The sequence below is a fragment of the Prionailurus viverrinus genome, chromosome X (genome assembly GCF_022837055.1).
Source record: "Prionailurus viverrinus isolate Anna chromosome X, UM_Priviv_1.0, whole genome shotgun sequence".
NCBI classification, from domain to species: Eukaryota; Metazoa; Chordata; class Mammalia; order Carnivora; family Felidae; genus Prionailurus; species Prionailurus viverrinus.
Window position 1 is genome coordinate 103,079,939 of NC_062579.1, and position 17,739 is coordinate 103,097,677.

Consider the following 17,739-nt stretch of genomic DNA (forward strand, 5'->3'; position numbering starts at 1 on the left):
ATGGGACTCTGTAGTTGAGGTTGCATGCAATAAAACTTTTTGTTACATGAAAACATGACTGATAGTTTTTTGGGTTTTGGCTTTTTTATTTATTTTCAGAGAGAGAGAGCATGTGCGCACACAGGGGAGGGGCAGATAGAGAGGGAGAGAATCCCAAACAGGCTCCGTGCTGTCAGTGCAGAGTCCTATATGGGGTTTGATCCCACCAACTGAGAGATCATGACTTAAGCCAAAATCAAGAGCTGGACACTCAACCAACTGAGCCACCCAGGTGCTAATATTTAGTTTCAATCATTAATTCCATACTCAAGTTTCGAAGAAGCCTTAAGTAGAAATTTTGACAGCTCAAGATATACTTGTTACATAAAAAATAATTAAAATAATTAAATTCCTACTTATTTAAGCCACTAAAGTCACTTCCAGTGAATGGTTTCCTAATAATCTGTTTAAGCATTTCACATTCGTGTCTGTTTTTAGTATGAAATACATGGGATTCTGACCAGTGGTGGGGTGATAAAAAATATAGAGATGAAATCGTAGAAACAAATGATTGGCATCAACCAGGGTAAGGCAGTGGCGAAGCATAAAGCATGTTGCAAGAGCAGTTAATATCCCCTTTGGATGGATAGCTTGGTGCTGCAAGTCATTAGGATGTGGAATTGAGTGAGTCCAAATTATGGTCCCAGAGATGGAAGGTGAAAAAGTGTTTTATGATGGTAGAGAGTGAGTTCAAGCGAGACTGAAGTAGATAATTGGTTATACATTTAGGCAGCTCAAGAAGCACACCTAGCTGGGAATGCAGATGACATTCAGATCGCAAGTAGCATCTGATGCCATATGTATGACCAACTGAACGTAGAGGGTTCAAATTTTTATAGGGTTTCAGAGCCACTCGAAGAGCTGACTTAAAAATGCAGAAAAGGGAGTGAATGTGTCTGTGACTAACAAAAGGTGAAAAAATATAAAATTTGATTTTTTTTCTTGCTAAAGACTTCACAAAATGAATTTCACAATTGGGGAAAGAAGTCCCTCCACAGATGTCACTGGAAACATCAACTTGATTTTCTTTTGGTTATTTTCAGCTGGAAAGACAGTGTGTTTGTGATTCCAGCCAGGGGTTTGTTTCCACAAAGATTCCCAGGAAAAGGAGGGAGACTGGTGTGCACATTTCAGTGATGGTGTGAGTGCTGAGCAGACTAGGAAGAGAGTGCCATGGACAACTGCTGACTCTGTCATTCATGGTAACCCATTGCCTCTCTCCACCAAGGTCCGTGAAGGTGATGTGCATAAGCCATGTGGGGACAACTGGATCCCCTGAGTCTAAGCTTTTGTTGTTGCACTGTAGACAAGGGGGAAGCACTGGTAACTGTCTCCTCTTGCCACATGGAGAAGGCCCTTCTGTGTCTGGAAACAGCCAAGACTCAGTGAACAAGAGAAGGCAACGCTGAGAGGTAGAATGAAGAAGAATACTAGATGTGAAACTAAGGACTACCACAGGATTTCTTGGGAACATGCCATAAGTTTCCTTTCTTGCTTAAAAGCTACTTTGAATTGCTTTTCTTTCTGACACGTTCAGAAAGTATTTGGTTCAGAATGTATAGTCATTATACGAAGCCTAGGACAGGGGTATGTTAAAACAGGATATTTAACCACGAATATAATCTGAGCTCATGTCTTCTTTAAAATATGCATAGAAAAAATGTAGAAAGCTAGTATTTTCTACTGCTGATATAAAACAGATTCATATTTGAGACAAGCTAAAAGTAAGCAGGGATTAATCTTTTAATATGCAAATTCAAAAGCCGGTCAATGCTATTTCCTAGATTTAAGTAAATCCCAACTCCTCATGCCAATGGGTCACACAGCAGGAACCTCTCTGAGGTTGGTAAGTACACAGACTTAAGGACTTTTGGTGCTGTGAGACATAAAAGATCCTCAGCCTCACAGCCAAGATCAGAGAAGGACATTCAGGTCGTAGAGATTTTAAGTGTCTGAGTCCAGTCTAGAGTCCAAAGATCCTACCTAAGTACCTACCTAAGTACAGTGTCTTCCTTTCCAGTCTTTTCATTAAATGAAATGAGGGGGCGCACTCTGGGGATGAGAAGTAGCACAAAGGGTCAAAGCACAAGTCATGTTAGGTTGGAGGAGAGAGTTGGGGTAATAAGGATATTCATTATTTTGGTAACTAAACTCTCCTAGATACACTCCAAGAACTTCTGCCTTATCTTGATTTCTATTTTCTAGTGCACAGAGTTAGAGTCTGTTCCAGGGGTTACACTTCCTACATGCAGGCAAGAGGTTAACAGCCTTCTAGAGATTCAAAAGAAGTGACTCATTCAGAGTACTCTAGACAGCATTTAATTCTTAAGCTATGGATGGAGGCGACCGGGTGGGAGTGTCATTGGTCACACAGCTCCAATTAATTTTTTTCCCACCTCCCTCTTTCCACTCACTTTACATTTTCCCTCCTGAGTTTTAATGATGCAAACAGCACCAAGGCACCATCATCTTCCATACCTAAACTGAAATGGATTCACATAATAGTTTTACAGCACTAGGCATTCAAGTCACAATTGCTGTCTGGTTTGCCTAGCTCTGTCTTAATGGCCAACAGAAAATTCTCTCAGAGACCTTTATAGAAAAGCAGAGAACTTCTTAACATAATAATAGCATCTTAACAATTCACTGGAATGCATTATGGGCTTAGCTGGTTTTCAGATTCTGTTCCTTCCCAAGCTTCTGATGCACTTTTTTCTTCTCACTGCCCATAATGAACCTCATTCTCTTAATTTATCAGTCATTCAAAATCTGAGTGACTTGAAAATTGAAGACCATCCACTTAGATAAATTATTTGGTGTAATAATGCTTAATGACACAACCTAAATAGCCTTACCCTTGAAATCCTAGCCCACCACTCTCCCATCCAATCTAACCCACAGAATAACTGGTTCTTAGGTACTGTCATTGAACTGCAATGTTGACAATAAAATTACAGGTGTTATTTATCAGCTAAATCATCTGTTATAGTCCTAGCAGACAATCACAAGGATGGCTGCTGCTTATACACAGATGGCTGAGACTCCAGTTTCAAAGATCTGCCCGAAGTACAGTAGCTAGTTAGGGAGCTCCTTAAAAGAATGACAGAGACATGCTCATGAATACTTGAAATGAAAACAACAAAAAAAAAGCCAAAAGTTTCAATGACTGATTGCATAGCCAAGTTTGCATGTGGTATAGGAAAAATATTGCTTTCACTGAGTTTTTAAGAGAAGTGATGTGTAGCAGTTGGCGAGGTTGGGGTAAAAGGATGTAATTAATTACACACAGCTAATTTCTTGATTGAATGGGGGTACCCCAGATCTCAGAACATTGCCAGTGACAGATTGGAGCTCCGCACACACAGCAATGGCCCTTGTAGTGGAAGTCATTACATCAGGTGTCAGGCAATGTAAATCACAGGCAAAGAACACAACCCCCCCAAAAAACCTAGATGAGAGTCGGCCAAGGAATTGAACTATTACATGAAATGACTTTCTGCTATTAAAACACAAAGACACAAGCCAAATTGCCTTTTAAACAACTGTAAACAGCAAACTTCCACACAGAGATTTCTTTATCCGTGCTTTACATGTAGGCAATACTCTGGCTATTGCCCCACTGATCCTCCATCGGGAGAAGGATAGAGGATGTCTTAGCCAGAGCTGCCATAACAAATACCATCAACTGGATACATTAAAAAGCCAAAATTTCTTTCCTCACAGTTCTAGAAGCAGAGCTTGGCTTCTAGAGAGAGCAATCTTCCTGGATTGCAGATGGCTGCCTTCCCGCCATGTTCTCATATGGCCTTTCCTTGGTATATGCACATGGAAAAAGCTCTCTCTCTGCCTCCCTCTTCTTAAAAGGCCATCAATTCTATCTGATTATTACCCTTATGACTTCATTTAAACTTAGTTATCTCCTAAAAAGCTCTATCTCCAAATGGTCATATTGGGGGTTAGGGCTTCAACATGGATTTGGGGGAGACACAATTCAGTCCACACCAGAGATAACGCTCTTTGGGTCTGTAAGTATGATTGTTTTTTTCCAAGGAGACCTGTTCTCTCCACATGGGAATAATCTACAGCATCTAATTAAGCAAAAGGGAGGTATAATCAGCATCCTGCAGATATCTATCAAAGACACTGTCCATTCACAACAGTAATGAGTAAGTACTTAGCAGCATTTGGTAGCAATCTTTGAAAACATTGTACCTAGAATGAATCTTGGCAATAGCATTCAGGGGCCATCAAAATGTGGACACATGAGCTCTCCTTCCCAAATATCTGAGCACTCCTATTTTCTACCTCTTCTCTGTCACAATCCCTTGCTGCCAATAGGGAAGGTGTGGTGACAGTTGATTTGGGCCTTTTCCCCCCTCCTGCCTGAACCTCTTCACATCCTTCCCCTTTATTACTTTCTGACCCCTATGAATTTATTTTCCGAAAACAAGAGTTAGAGGTTCCTAGAAGAGCCAAATAAGGAATTTCTCTTTGTTAGGAGCTAGACTAGCAACCCAGTGACTCAGAGGCAGAGATTTGGGACAGGAACGGCAGCATCTGAAATTGCATATAATCATAAGGTTTGCCTCAGGTGAACCATTTGTAAGGTAAATGTAAAAAGCCATTCATAAGTGATTTTCTTTTTTGCACTTGGGAGGTGCTGACAGGACCCTGGCTTAGGCAGCTTAAAAACAGTAGATATGCACTGTTATTATTAGCTGCTAATATGACTGTCATCGTTATATTCAATCTTGTTGCCTTTTACTGACCACTAATAATAATACTAATAAATAATATTTATTATTATTAATAATAAATAATCATTATTATATTGCCTTAAGAGAAAATAAAAAGCAATTCAGTCTCAACCTTGAAAAATTTTGCCTCAATTGAGGTGAACACCCATATTAAATCAACAGTGTTCCTGAGATGAGTAAGTGACAATTAAATGTGGCCCCCAAATGCAGCCACAAGCTTGGCTAAGCCACACTCTGGCATCTTTGTCCTACTATCCACTGCAGCCACAGCAGACTGGAAACTGACTCCTAAACTCCCAGGACTTTTGTAAGTTGATCAACTGCACAGGAACCCACAGCCTTCAGCAAACTCCCAATCGTTATTCATTTTTAAATTGTATTTTGAATAGACTTTATTTTAGAAAGTTTTAGATTTCATGTCATTGGATCAGTAGTGATACTCTTCTTTCATTTCAGAAATCAGTGATTTGTGTTTTCTCTCTCTTTTATAAAAGTAAGCTCTAAGCCCAACGTGGGACTTGAACTCATAAGCCCAAGATCAAGAGTCGCCTGTTCCACTGACTGAGCCAGCCAGACGCCCCTGTGTCTTCTCTTTACTTTCATTACCCTGGCTAGAGATTTATCAATTTTATTGTTCTTTTCAAAGAGTTTCCTTGATCTTTTCTATTATTTTCCTGTTTTTAATTTCGCTTATTTCTCCTCTAATTTTTACTGTTTATTTCTTTTCTTATGTTTGCTTGAGGCTCAAATTGTTCTTTTTCTAGTTTCCTAAGGTTAAGCTTGAATTAATTGCCTTTAAATCTTTCTAATATATGCATCGAATGCTCTAAATTTTCCTTCAAGCACCGCTTTTGCTGCATCCCCACAAATTTTGATAAACTGTATTTCCTTTTTTGTTTAGCTCCAGATATTTTTTTAAATTTCTTCTGAGACTTCTTTGATCTATGTGTTATTTAGAAACATGTTGATTCATTTTGAAATATTTGGGGCTTTTCTAGCTATTTTTCTGTTACTGATTTTTAGTTTAATCTTACTGTGATCCAAGCACATACTTTATGATTTCTATTCTTTTAAATTTGTTTAGGTGGTGTTTTTCATGGTCCAGAACATGAACTATGTTGGCGAATGTTCTATGTGAGTTTAAGAATATGTACTCTGCTGTTGTTTAATCTATAAATGTCAATTAGATCAAATTGACTGATGGTATTTTTCAGGTCAACTATACCTTTACTGATTTTCTGCCTGCTTGATCTATCAATTAATGGAAGACGGGCACTGAAGCCGCCAACTCTAATAGTGGATTTGTCTACTTCTCCCTGAAGTTCTATCAGCTTTGCCTTACATATTTTGACAAACTGTTGTTAGGTGCAAGCACGTTAAGGATTGTTATGTCTTCTTGGAGAATTGACTCCTTTTTATCATTATATAAGATTCCCTTTTATCTCTGGTAATTTTCCTTGTTCTTAAGTCTACTTTGTCTGAAAATAACACAGCTACTCCAGCTTGTTTTTATTTAGTAATAGCATCTTTCTCCATCCCTTTGCTTAGGAACTACCTGAATATTTATATTTAAAGTGGGCTTTTCATAGACAACATATAGTTGGGTCTTACTTTTCCATCCAACCCAAAGATCTGCTTTTTAATTGATGTATTTACACCATTTACACTTAAAGCAGTTACTGATATAAGTGGATTAAAATCTACTATGTTAGTAATGATTTTTATCCCCTGCTCTTATTTTTTCCTTCCCCTCTCTTTGTGCCTTCTCTGATTTTAACTGAGCATTTTATACAATTCCATTTAATCTCTTCTTTTAGCATATCAACAATAATTTAAAAGCAAATTTACTGATTCCCCCAGAGTTTACAATATATATTCAATCTAATTTCATCTTCAGGGCACCTGGGTGGCTCAGTTGGTTAAGCGTCCGACTTCGGCTCAGGTCATGATCTCGTGCTTTGTGAGTTCGAGCCTTGTGTCAGGCTCTGACCTGTCAGTTCAGAGCCTGGATCCTGCTCTGGATTCTGTGTCTTCCTCCCCTTGTTTCTCTCCTGTTCGCGCTTTGTTTCTCTTTCTCAAAAATAAAATAAACATTTAAAAAATCTAATTTCATCTTCTAATGACACCATACTTCTTCACGGGTAGTGCTGACACTTTATAACAGATATTCCTAATTCCAAACTCTCATCTTTTACAGTATTGCTGTCAATAGCTCATTTATCCAAATTCTGTAATCACCCATTATTCCATTACTATTATCAGAACAGTTACTTATTAATTAATAATATTTAAGTTAAAAGATTTTATCTTCATTTATTCCTGCTCCAATACTCTTCCCTTTTAACGTAGATCTGATTTTCTACTTAAATCATTTTCATTCTCCCTGAAGACTTTCTTTTAATATTCCTTGTGGGGTAGGCCAACTAGCAATATGAGACTAAAAACTTCAGAAACTCCTCAGACTTCTACAAGTTGAGTCTCTCTCAAGCATTGCACTGTGGCAGGAGATACCATAACACATCTAGGAGTTAAGGGCATCTGCTCTAGTATGTAAGTGTTGAATCACTAAATTGTACACCTGAAACTAATATGACACTGTATGTTAACTAACTAGAATTCAAAGAAAAAATAAAAAAAATTAAAAAAGAGCATCTGCTCCAGAATCCAAAGTGCTCTGGCTTTAATCCAAGCTCCACTGGTAATCAAGAACTGAACTGCTTTAAGACTCACTATCTTTATCTCACATTTATGCAGTGAGAATCACTGCTCTTCTCCCAGAGAGCTGTCTGAATTTAATGCTATGTACACTTTGGCTGGACCATAGTAAGTACTCAACAAATACCAATTGTTAATGTTTTGGGTGCCACTATTCACAGAACCAAGATCTGGGGACAAAGGTGACAATGAAAAAAAATTACATTCCAAGCATCCAAACAGATTTGGACGTTCTGCAACCAGGAAGGTTGCAGTACAGAAACAGTCCACTAAGTTCCTGTAACTTCTCTCCCATTAAAGCAAGGACCTGGAACTGCCACTCGTTTGAGTGCCATCAAGCCGCAAGAGCCAAGATTGCTCCACAAAAGAGTCCAGGACCTAGCTAAGGACTTCTCTCAACAGAAGCACATGGCACATTTGCTTGCTTGACCCCCACTCCTCCTCTTCCTTATAAGCACTGATGACAATCTCCAAGAGATCGTGAAAAAGCAAAGAATGATGATACAAGACAGGAGATACAAGAAAGAGGCCTTTAGAAGTACACAAGTCCTAATAATTCCTAAAACTCCACCATTCTGCTCTGTGAAAATGCATCCTGTTGAGCTGATTAGTGTAAGAACACACAAGAATGACAACAGGCCATGGCCAATTCCTTCCTTGTGACCCAGCATTTCCCAGTTCCGAGATGTTGACTGTCGTAATGACAGAAAGGGGTATCAATCAAAATGGAATTCAATCTTGCAGTGAAATGGAGATTTAGTGCATGAGAGGTTTGAGGTTTTATGCAAGCATTTCTCTAAGAGCTTGAATCACTCTGCTGCTGTGGCAAGAGACAGTATGACCCACAGAAGCCCTAATAATGCCTAACATTCTATTGTTCTGCTCTGTGTTGAAATGCAGTCTGTTCAGCAGATTAGCATAAAAGCACAAAAATATGACAGGAGTCCAGATATTGGTCTTGCCTTAAAATCAGTCAAAAATTAAAAAAAAAATTATTCACTATAACATGAAGATTGTACTTAAATGTTGTTTTCCTAATGCTAACGATCTAATAATTTACTTTTTTCTTCATGGATTATAAGAATCTTCTTATAGTTGCTTTGAGTGCTTATCACACTGCCCTTGTGGTTAGAGTAAAAATTAGTGATTTTTTTGTAAAGTTGCATCAATTCATGGAAAACACACTAATAAATTTACTGGGGTAATCTTAAAGACAAACCATGTCCAACCGTATACAAGAAAGTTTATCTTACCATTGCTAGGATGGTTTAACATCCAGCTTCAAAACAGTAAAAATACACAATTATGGAGGTTTTCTAAATATGAAGTACAACAAAAAGTTTGCTCTCTTATTAACTTTGACATGTGTTAAAAGGAAACTATAGAATGAATCTGTGAACTAATTGGAGTTGACAGTTGTTCAGTTCTTAAGATATTGTTCTGGAATGCCTTCTTTGCTTCTTAAATCCAGATATACAGAGGCACATTCTTTGAGAGTCTTTCATGAATGCTCCAATGAGACAGAATGAACAAGTAATGTGTGTTGAGGGTCTTATTTCCTTCAGTCACTTGTAAGTATGAAAGACACAACCCCAATCGTCACTTCCAAAATTACAATCTGTGTATGCTTTCACAGGTTGTGAAGTGAAGAATGGCATGTGAAACTTTTGCCCTAATAAAAGCAGTTTAAATGAACAATGAATGGAAAAGAAGATAACGGAAACACTTCTTCAAAGAAACAGTGCCCTCTAGCTCCAAAGTCTAAGATCAAAAGCCTCACCTTTAATCTTACAGTCTTGCTTTGGCATCTCAAGATACTTTAAGGGTTAAAAAAAGAAAAAAGATAAACCTTTCTTCATTTACGGACTGCCTGTACCCACTGACAATATGGACCCTCTGCTTGAAAGCGGAAAAATTTGGTTAATTACCAGGCAGTAGGAACTGGTAGGGCTAAGTGGGCCAACAATCTTGCAGCAAGTGGGAGGCTGGATGAGCCCATCATCTGGAAAGTTTCCACTTAGCACAAAACATATTATTGTAGGAAAATTATCATCAAGAATTTCTGTGACATAAGTAATGCTATATATTTCAAGGAGTAAAGTTAAGTTCAGAGCTTAAATTAAGTGACTTGTTGACATATATATTAAAGCAAAACTATTTGGAATATCAAGGCGGTATTTTGAGGGTATTCTGACAATTAAGAATGAACTAATTAGCAACTCATGTGAATGTAGTACTTACTATAGATTTTTAAATTTACATTTTTCTGGATATGGAGACTCCTACACAAGTAACCTCCCTCCTTCTTTCACTTGTTACTTGAGAAGTTTTTAAATGGCTCATTTAATGCATGACCTTATACTATTTTTGTTTACCCAGATTCAAAAGTAAAAGGTATGGCATTGTGAAAGGCAACTTTCTTGATGTTTTGTTAAATAGGGAAGTTTTTAATTGATGACTTATGTTGCATAATGACATTCCAAAGGAAGGAGAGTGTAAATTTCCATGAGAAATTAAGGGGGATGACAGGAAGGAAACGAAGATTGTTTTTTTTACTTATTAGAGAACACTTCTGAAGATTAAAAATAATGACATCTATGTCTACTATCACCAGAGTTGCAGTCACCATTATAAGTAAGAAGGTTAACAGGGTCCATCAAGAAAAGGACACAAGGGGTACCTGGCTGGCTCAGTCAGTAGAGTATGTGGTTCTTGATGTCAAGGTCATGAGTTCAAGCCCCGCATTGGGTGTGGAGCCTACTTAACTAAAAATACATACATACGTACATACGTACATACGTACATATATACATACATACATAAGTAAGAACAGGACCCAGGAAAGAACCAAGGGAATGAGCAGTACAAGGTCTACTGTGGCCTCACAAAGGGTGTCCAATGAATCATGATTTTCACAATATTGAGAATGCATTCCCAGAACATACAGCAAAAAGTCAAAGAGACAGATATAAAAAGAAATATAAATGCCACAGAAGACTGGTCCAGAAGACCCAATATCAACCTAATGGAAGATCCAAACAGGTGGAAGAAATGGAAAATAACCAATTCTGGGCCCATGCTTTTGAGCCTAGAATTGTATACCAAGTATCAATCAAAAGATTTTCAAGTAATTAACAGTTCAGAAACTCTGCCTTATGCATACCTTTCTTGGGAGCTTACTTAATAATTCACTCCAACAAAATAAAGTTATTATATAAAAGAGTGCTTTCAACAACCTTGACAATGGAAAACAAAAGTATGTCTGACAAAATGCAGAATGTAAAAGGGAGGGGAATGAAAGGAGGGACAGAAGTGCAAAATAAATGTCCCAGTCAACTATGGAGTCCTGAAGCAACAAAAGATGGACACTGAAGTACAGTGGCCAAAGTTGCAGAGGTAACTAGTAGAGAAATGAATAGTCTTGTAAATTCCAGGGAACAAGACAAGAAAGAAGATGAGGGTAGGACAACTGAGCTATTAGAACAGAAGACAGTAGACAATTTCCTAAGATTGAATTCTAAATAATGGCTATTAAGTATAGTGTATGTAGATAGGGAAATAGAACAACTAAAAACAGACTAAAAACAACTAAAAACAGGGAGGGCAGGTAGAGAAACATGGAACTGAAGGCTCTAGATCTACATCACAAACCCATCCCTATGTCTGAAAGCATTTCTATATTTTACTCCCCAAACTGTTTTTAATTCAAATAAAAAGGAGTAAGGTCAACTTTTCTGGTAGCTGTCCTCTTCTCCAGTGTGCTATGCCTAGCCACCTACTTGTTATGAATCTGGACACCGTGGGCTGTCCCTCTTTATGCCTAAGGACTCCAGGAATCTTACTCATCACACCTGCTGGCCTTTCTCAAAGGTCTTTAGGACATGGGGTTGGCAGCACTCAGTGTGTCAAGAGTGTCTGTTGCTCTTCTAATAAAATTCTTCCCCTTATAACATTTAATTACTCTAATTTTCCACTTGATTTTATGTGTTTAATGTGAGTTATATAAATTTCTCTTATGAATGGTACAATGTGGATAGTCTGATTTATCTTCCAGACATATTAAAACCAGCTAATTTTCTCTTCTCAGAAAATTATGAGTGTTTGGGTGTCATTTGATGATTATTAGCTGACAAACTGAAGCTCCAGGGTGAGTATAAAGATATTTTCAATTTAATAAGTTGACTATGTCATTTTTCCATGTTGATGAATTTCGACTTGTTTGGAAAAAATCTCCCAGAATTAATGAACCTATTTGGACACCCTGATACATGCTTGAAACCTCAGTTATACAAACCTTGAATGTAAAATTAAATCATATTGGATAAAAACTAAAACAAACACCCATCCCAACATGAATATTTGAAGGCTTCAAATGAATATTTGAAGGCTGAATAAATACAGACACAAGCAGCCTAGAGACAAGTTTACTAAGAGCTTTTGAAAGGTTTTTCAGTACGGTCTGTAATAACATAAACATTTTAAGTATAATTTACTTGAAAAGGTTTGTGTGAAACCACTCATTGCTTCCTCACATGAGGTATCATCTCCCCAACCTCCTCCAAGTCCAAAGCAGTAACCTTGCCCATTAAATACTTAGCTGAAAAGGATTCAATTTAAAAAAAAAAGTTTAAAAGCAACCCAACAATAAAACAACCATGCAGTTGCCGAAAAAGATTAATGACATGAGAATTATTTATTCGAATATCAAATGCCACATATGCAGACACAGATGGTGCTGTTGTCCCTCATATAAGTGAGACAATTTCCTTACCTAACTGTCTGGACTTCAAACGGCCTAACAGGAGCCTTTGTTACCTTTGTTTTTTGCTTTTGCCTGGTTCTGGTTACTGGCTTACTTTGTTGGATGCCTGGACTGCACATTGCCTTATGTGCGTAGAGCAAGGCTGAGTAAATAAGGCACTACAAGGGGCTTCAGGAATCACCCCTTAGAACGTTCTAGTTTTATTTAATAAAAAACTTGGACTTGGGGAGATAAAGGGATGGTCCAAAGGTCATGTGGCTGGTCAGGAGGGAATTGATACCAGATACGTTCTTGCATCCAGCAAGGCCCAGAGTACATGGTAGGCAACCGGATATCTTATAATCAAATAAGGAAATAATTGCTTAGATAAAAATAACAGAAATTCTTAGTCTGGGTAATATGTTGGACTCCTGAGGTAGTCCTTGAACCCCTAAAAAAATTATAAAAGTCTGTGGACATGTGAAAAAGCCTATTTCTTTGAAGAGATGATATATCAACAGGTTATCAAACTGATCAGTGACCAAAAAAATTAAGAACCACTATTTTGAAGAAATAAAGGCATTCCTACAAATAGAATTCTTGGCCTTACAGATGGTATGGGCTACCACGTGGTCACCCTGCTGTCTATGTGCATGCACACAGGTTCTCAGACACTGGATGGGGATTAGCATTCTCCACAAACAAGCACACTATCACAGCTCCTTTAACTTGCCATGCAGCTAAAGAGGAGGAAACATTTCTCGGTACCTTTTAAGATTCTTTTGGCTGATCTAAGAATTAATTGACATGAAACAGATTAAGAGGAAAAAATCATATTTAATTACACACCTACAGGTCTCCATAAGAATATGAAGCCCATAGGTAGGCAGTCAGGAAACTGAGGCTTATATGCCATCCAGAGCTAAGAAAAAGAGCACAGGAGGGGTGCCTGGGTGGCTCAGTCGGTTGGGCATCCGACTTCATCTCAGGTCATGATCTCACAGTTTGTGGGTTAGAGCCTCACATCTGGCTCTGTGCTGACAGCTCAGAGCCTGGATCCTGCTTTGGATTCTGTGTCTCCCTCTCTCTCTGCCCCTCCCCTGCTCACACTCTGTCTCTGTCTCTCTCAAGAATAAATAAACATTTAAAAAGATTTAAAAAAAGAGCACAGGGGTCTTGAAGGGAAGGATAATTCACAAGAAGATGAAAAAGAGTAAATGGTAAACAAATGTTTTCTGGGCCATCCCAAAACCATGGGACTCATAGAGGAATGTTAACAAACAGACTTTGCTAAGTTCTCCTCTGTCTACACGGCTAGTTCATATTATACTGTAGTTATCTAGGGTGATAGCTCTCTTCCTGGAGCAGGTCCTTTAACTAAATTCTTTTATGCAGTTAAGGGGAAAGGCAAAGGTTCTTCTTGAGCCTTCTGTTTCTTAAAAATAATCAGCCTAAAGTAATCCACATGCCAAAGAGACACATTTTGGGGTGGCAAATTGTACCCCCATACACAGCCATTACAAACACATACTTTCACATATATAGAACCTCTGTGAAGTCCTTGTCTACTTCTGTCCTTCCATATCACAGGGTTAGGTATGACAGTGCATTGTGTAAATGGCACATGAAGAAAAACTTATTACAATTTAAAGCAATAGCATCATGAAGTTGAACATAATACTCTATTATTTCAAATCGTGTGACAAATGAATAATGACTACCATAAACAGGAATGTAAGCTTTCCTTTTTGGCAAGAAGAATTTTGGTCCTTACTGGCTCTAAGAAAAATCCAAAACCCTTTAAGTGTCATTTGCAGACGGCTTCTATCCAATCTACCACCAATTTAGCCTTTCACCGAATAATATACTCATAAGCTGGGAGCGACCTTATAGGTCATCTGGGCTAACCTCCCACCCTCTTCAGAAGACCGTTTCACACCATTCTTGACAGCCTGTGAACACAGATTGGCTTGAACTAGAAAATCAGTCCGAATGACAAACAGTGAACTTGGTCGCGACTGTTTTCACACCATCTTATGAAATGATTCAGAATATAGTTTTCTGAAAAATGTACTACGAGCACTTATATTGTTGATTTGCATAGGATTCTTTTGAAACCAGGCTGAGTAATTCAAATGCAAAGACTGTCAAAGAAAGTGCAGTTAAGGGAGGGTGGTATTTTACTGTAAGCAGTATGGTAATCAGTGTACAACAACATTCAAACTAATTGTAGGTTTTAGTGGGAAAGCTGAGATGGGAAACGGTTTCTAAATAGCAAACTGGTAGTCCAGCCACAAAGTTAACACTGGCGTTGTACTTCACTATCATTGCTCATTTGAATACATACTCTAAATAGTGAATTATTAAATGTCCCCAGTTTATTAATATAATAGAATTCAATACTTGTTTGCAAGTTAATGAAGGAAGGAATGATGGCCGTCCCATCTTGTTTTGTGGGATCTAAAAAAAATAAATAATACACTTTTCTCCCAGGGCATCTAATGGTTCTATTTATTTATTTCCTATCTTGCCCAGTGATTTCCCCAACTTCACAGAATACATGTGCCTAAGAAAGATACTCCCTTGTGTCTATGCCTTCTAGTAACAATTTTGAGTGCTGATTTAAAGCATTAGATCCAGATCCAGACCTCAATCATAGCATTTACTACTTTCTACCTTCTAATTACATGCTTATGAAGGAATTAGAAGCATGTAAATTATAAAGGATGCTTATTACATGCTAAGGAACTCCTGGAAGGCTAAATTCCTATGGGATTCAACTATATACACTACATCACTATGCCCTTTCCATCCTTAATACCTCAAACCTAAGCCTAATCTAACTGTAGACACAGGCATATAAGGAATCACTATAAAACTTTGGATTCTGGAAGGATGGCAAAGCCTTCCTAATGGCTGAATGTCACATGCACTACATACCAGTTGGTCTAAACAATAAAAAACTAACCACCTAATTACATGACATTTCTTCCTAAATACGGATGCAGTTATCAAACAAGGGTGTGGCCAAAGCATAGTGACACAGATTCTTGTCCTCTCTCTGTTCTTGTGACTGCAGATAAATCATTTAAGTTCACTACGATTCCATCCCTCCATGTGTAAAAGAGGATAATCTACTGCCTTTAACTATAAACCCCTTGGAAACATGAGTTTTGAGGTCTTCAGAGAGATAAGGCACACAGGAAAAAGGAAATAACACAAAACATGGGATAGGACTGCAGTGTCAGTTCAGTTACAATCTGTGTTGTCACTGTCTGGCTAAGTTGCCATTTCTTCACTTATACAGTAGAGAGTAAGCTCCACGGGCCCACCTGTCTCTGACAGTGTGAGAATAAGGACTAAACATTAGGGAAGAGTATTGCATAGACCCTAAGATCCCTACCTGATCTTAGGAGGAGTTCAATATGAATAAGAACATAAATGGTCCTGTGTGTTCACTTTCCAGTATTGGATGCAATGCCTCTTCTTTACATGAATACACCTCCTTAACTTTTAGGCACCCTGTACCTTTTTCATTTCTAGAGTGCACTGGAAAAGTTGATTGAACACTCTGTTGAGGGATTGATCATGCACACACACACACACCTCTCTGAGAAAATCTCCTTTGAGAAAGAAGCTTGTTTAAAGTAGCTGATTTCGTACTCAAGAAAGTAACTAATATGTGGCATAGAACACCCTTTCCATTTCTTTTTTCTTGAAGATTTTTTAAAGTAATCTCTACACCCAATGCAGGGCTCAAACTCACAACCCTGAGATCAAGATTGCATGCTCCACTGACCGAGATGGCCAGGGGCTCCACAGCCTTTCCATTTCTGACCTTGCAAAATAATCAATGTTACAACTATGTGTGCATATATGCACAAGCATCTGTTTGATAGACTTGAGCAACATTAAAATGCTCTGATCAGGCATCTTTCTGACCAATTCCTCCGGGGAAGAGTGCAAAGTTTAATGCAAAATTCAGCCCTAACTCTTAACACAAAGAGTTGTTTCTAAACAACTCTGGAGATTTATAGGCTGAATACAGAACTATTCCCTCTTCTTTTACTTGTCCAAATGCAAAGAAATTAATTTTCTGGTCATAATTTCAGTACTTCTGGGACACTATCAGAACAGAAATAAAAACAGAACATCATTATATTGTCAGGTCCTATAGCTGAGTGTGACTAACAGCTGTAGTGTCACAGATGTAATAATCCAATAAAGCCTGTGTACTCAGGGCCAAGTAACACCAACGCTGGGAAAAGGTAAGTCTGGTGGCAGAAGCAGATTTCAATTAGCAATTCAGCTTTAAAGATCAAAGGTCTACCTGTGCCCTCCTACTTTTATCCCCTTACTTCACACATTTCTTCTCTTGTTTTGAGTACTCTTTCCTTCTCCTCTGTGGATTCTTACTTTTGTTCTATCATTGAAAAGCTAAAACAAGTTGCATCCCACCATTAAGATTTTCTAAGACTTCTCGGGGAGCCTGGGTGGCTCAGTTGGTTGAGTGTCTGACTCTTGACTTCAGCTCAGGTCATGATCTCATGGTTCATGGGTTCAAGCTCCATGTCAGGCTCCATGCTGATGGTGTGGAACCTGCTTGGGATTCTCTCTCTCCTCTCTCTCTCAAAATAAAACAAACAAATAAACAAAAAAAGTTTAAAAAAAATATTTTCTAACACTTCTCTATCTAAAGTGCAATGTTTCTTTCCCCTCAATTACGACATGGATTAAGTGAATTTAATTTAGTTTTGCCTCTCTAACTAGGCAAAGGATCATTTTTATTGCCATGAGTTTTTATATCCCCTTCAATGTCTAGCTTGGTCCTGAGTTTATTTCAAGTATGTGATGTATTCTTTGAATCTTCAGCAAATCTATTTTCTTCACTGTTTTTATCTCCCAAATGAAATAGGAAAATTACTATGAAGCCTCTGAGGACCCTTCCAGTTCTCCTATTTCATAATAGTCCACACTGGTAGTCCAATGGTCAAATTACACGCTGCAGTGATACTAGAGAGACTCAGGGATCGCAGACCAGGATGGCTAAGACCAGCATTCCACTCAGACGAGATAGCAAGAGCAAAAACCATGAGACAATAAAGCATTTGTCTTGTGTATGAAACCAAAAAAAAAGAGGCCCAGAGTCATGGGAAAGGGTAGGAATCAGAAAAGAAATTATATCAAAAGGTTGTCACAGTTCACCAGCACAAAACAGCCCTGCAATGAACAGTTGTTACCTTTCAAGCACAGTTGTTCTATCCACCACCTCACACCTACAGGAGAGAGAGAAATGAGAAAATCCCATAGTGGAAGGGAATTTTTTTAAAAATCATAATAGGCAATCAAGACTATTTGAGTACCTTTACTTACATTATTCCTTTCTTTTGAGTTGTGTTAATCTATTGAATTATCTGTGAAATCAGAACCAAGGTAGACTAAGTCAAGGACTATTTACATTGCCCAGGTCTGAGAGTTTCAGATAAA

General features: G+C 38.1%; 1 protein-coding gene across 2 annotated transcripts in view; it reads right to left on the reverse strand.

The window, feature by feature from the left end:
- USP26 (ubiquitin specific peptidase 26) overlaps nucleotides 1-17,739 on the reverse strand; it is a 52,091-nt gene that overhangs the window by 19,353 nt on the left and 14,999 nt on the right. The window contains exon 4 of one of the 2 annotated variants that reach the window (XM_047843109.1): nucleotides 17,493-17,528. The exons of the other annotated variant lie outside the window; for it this stretch is intronic. The gene's annotated coding sequence lies outside the window, so the exon portion shown is untranslated. The remainder of the gene's footprint in view (nucleotides 1-17,492; nucleotides 17,529-17,739) is intronic. 2 annotated transcript variants of the gene reach the window in all.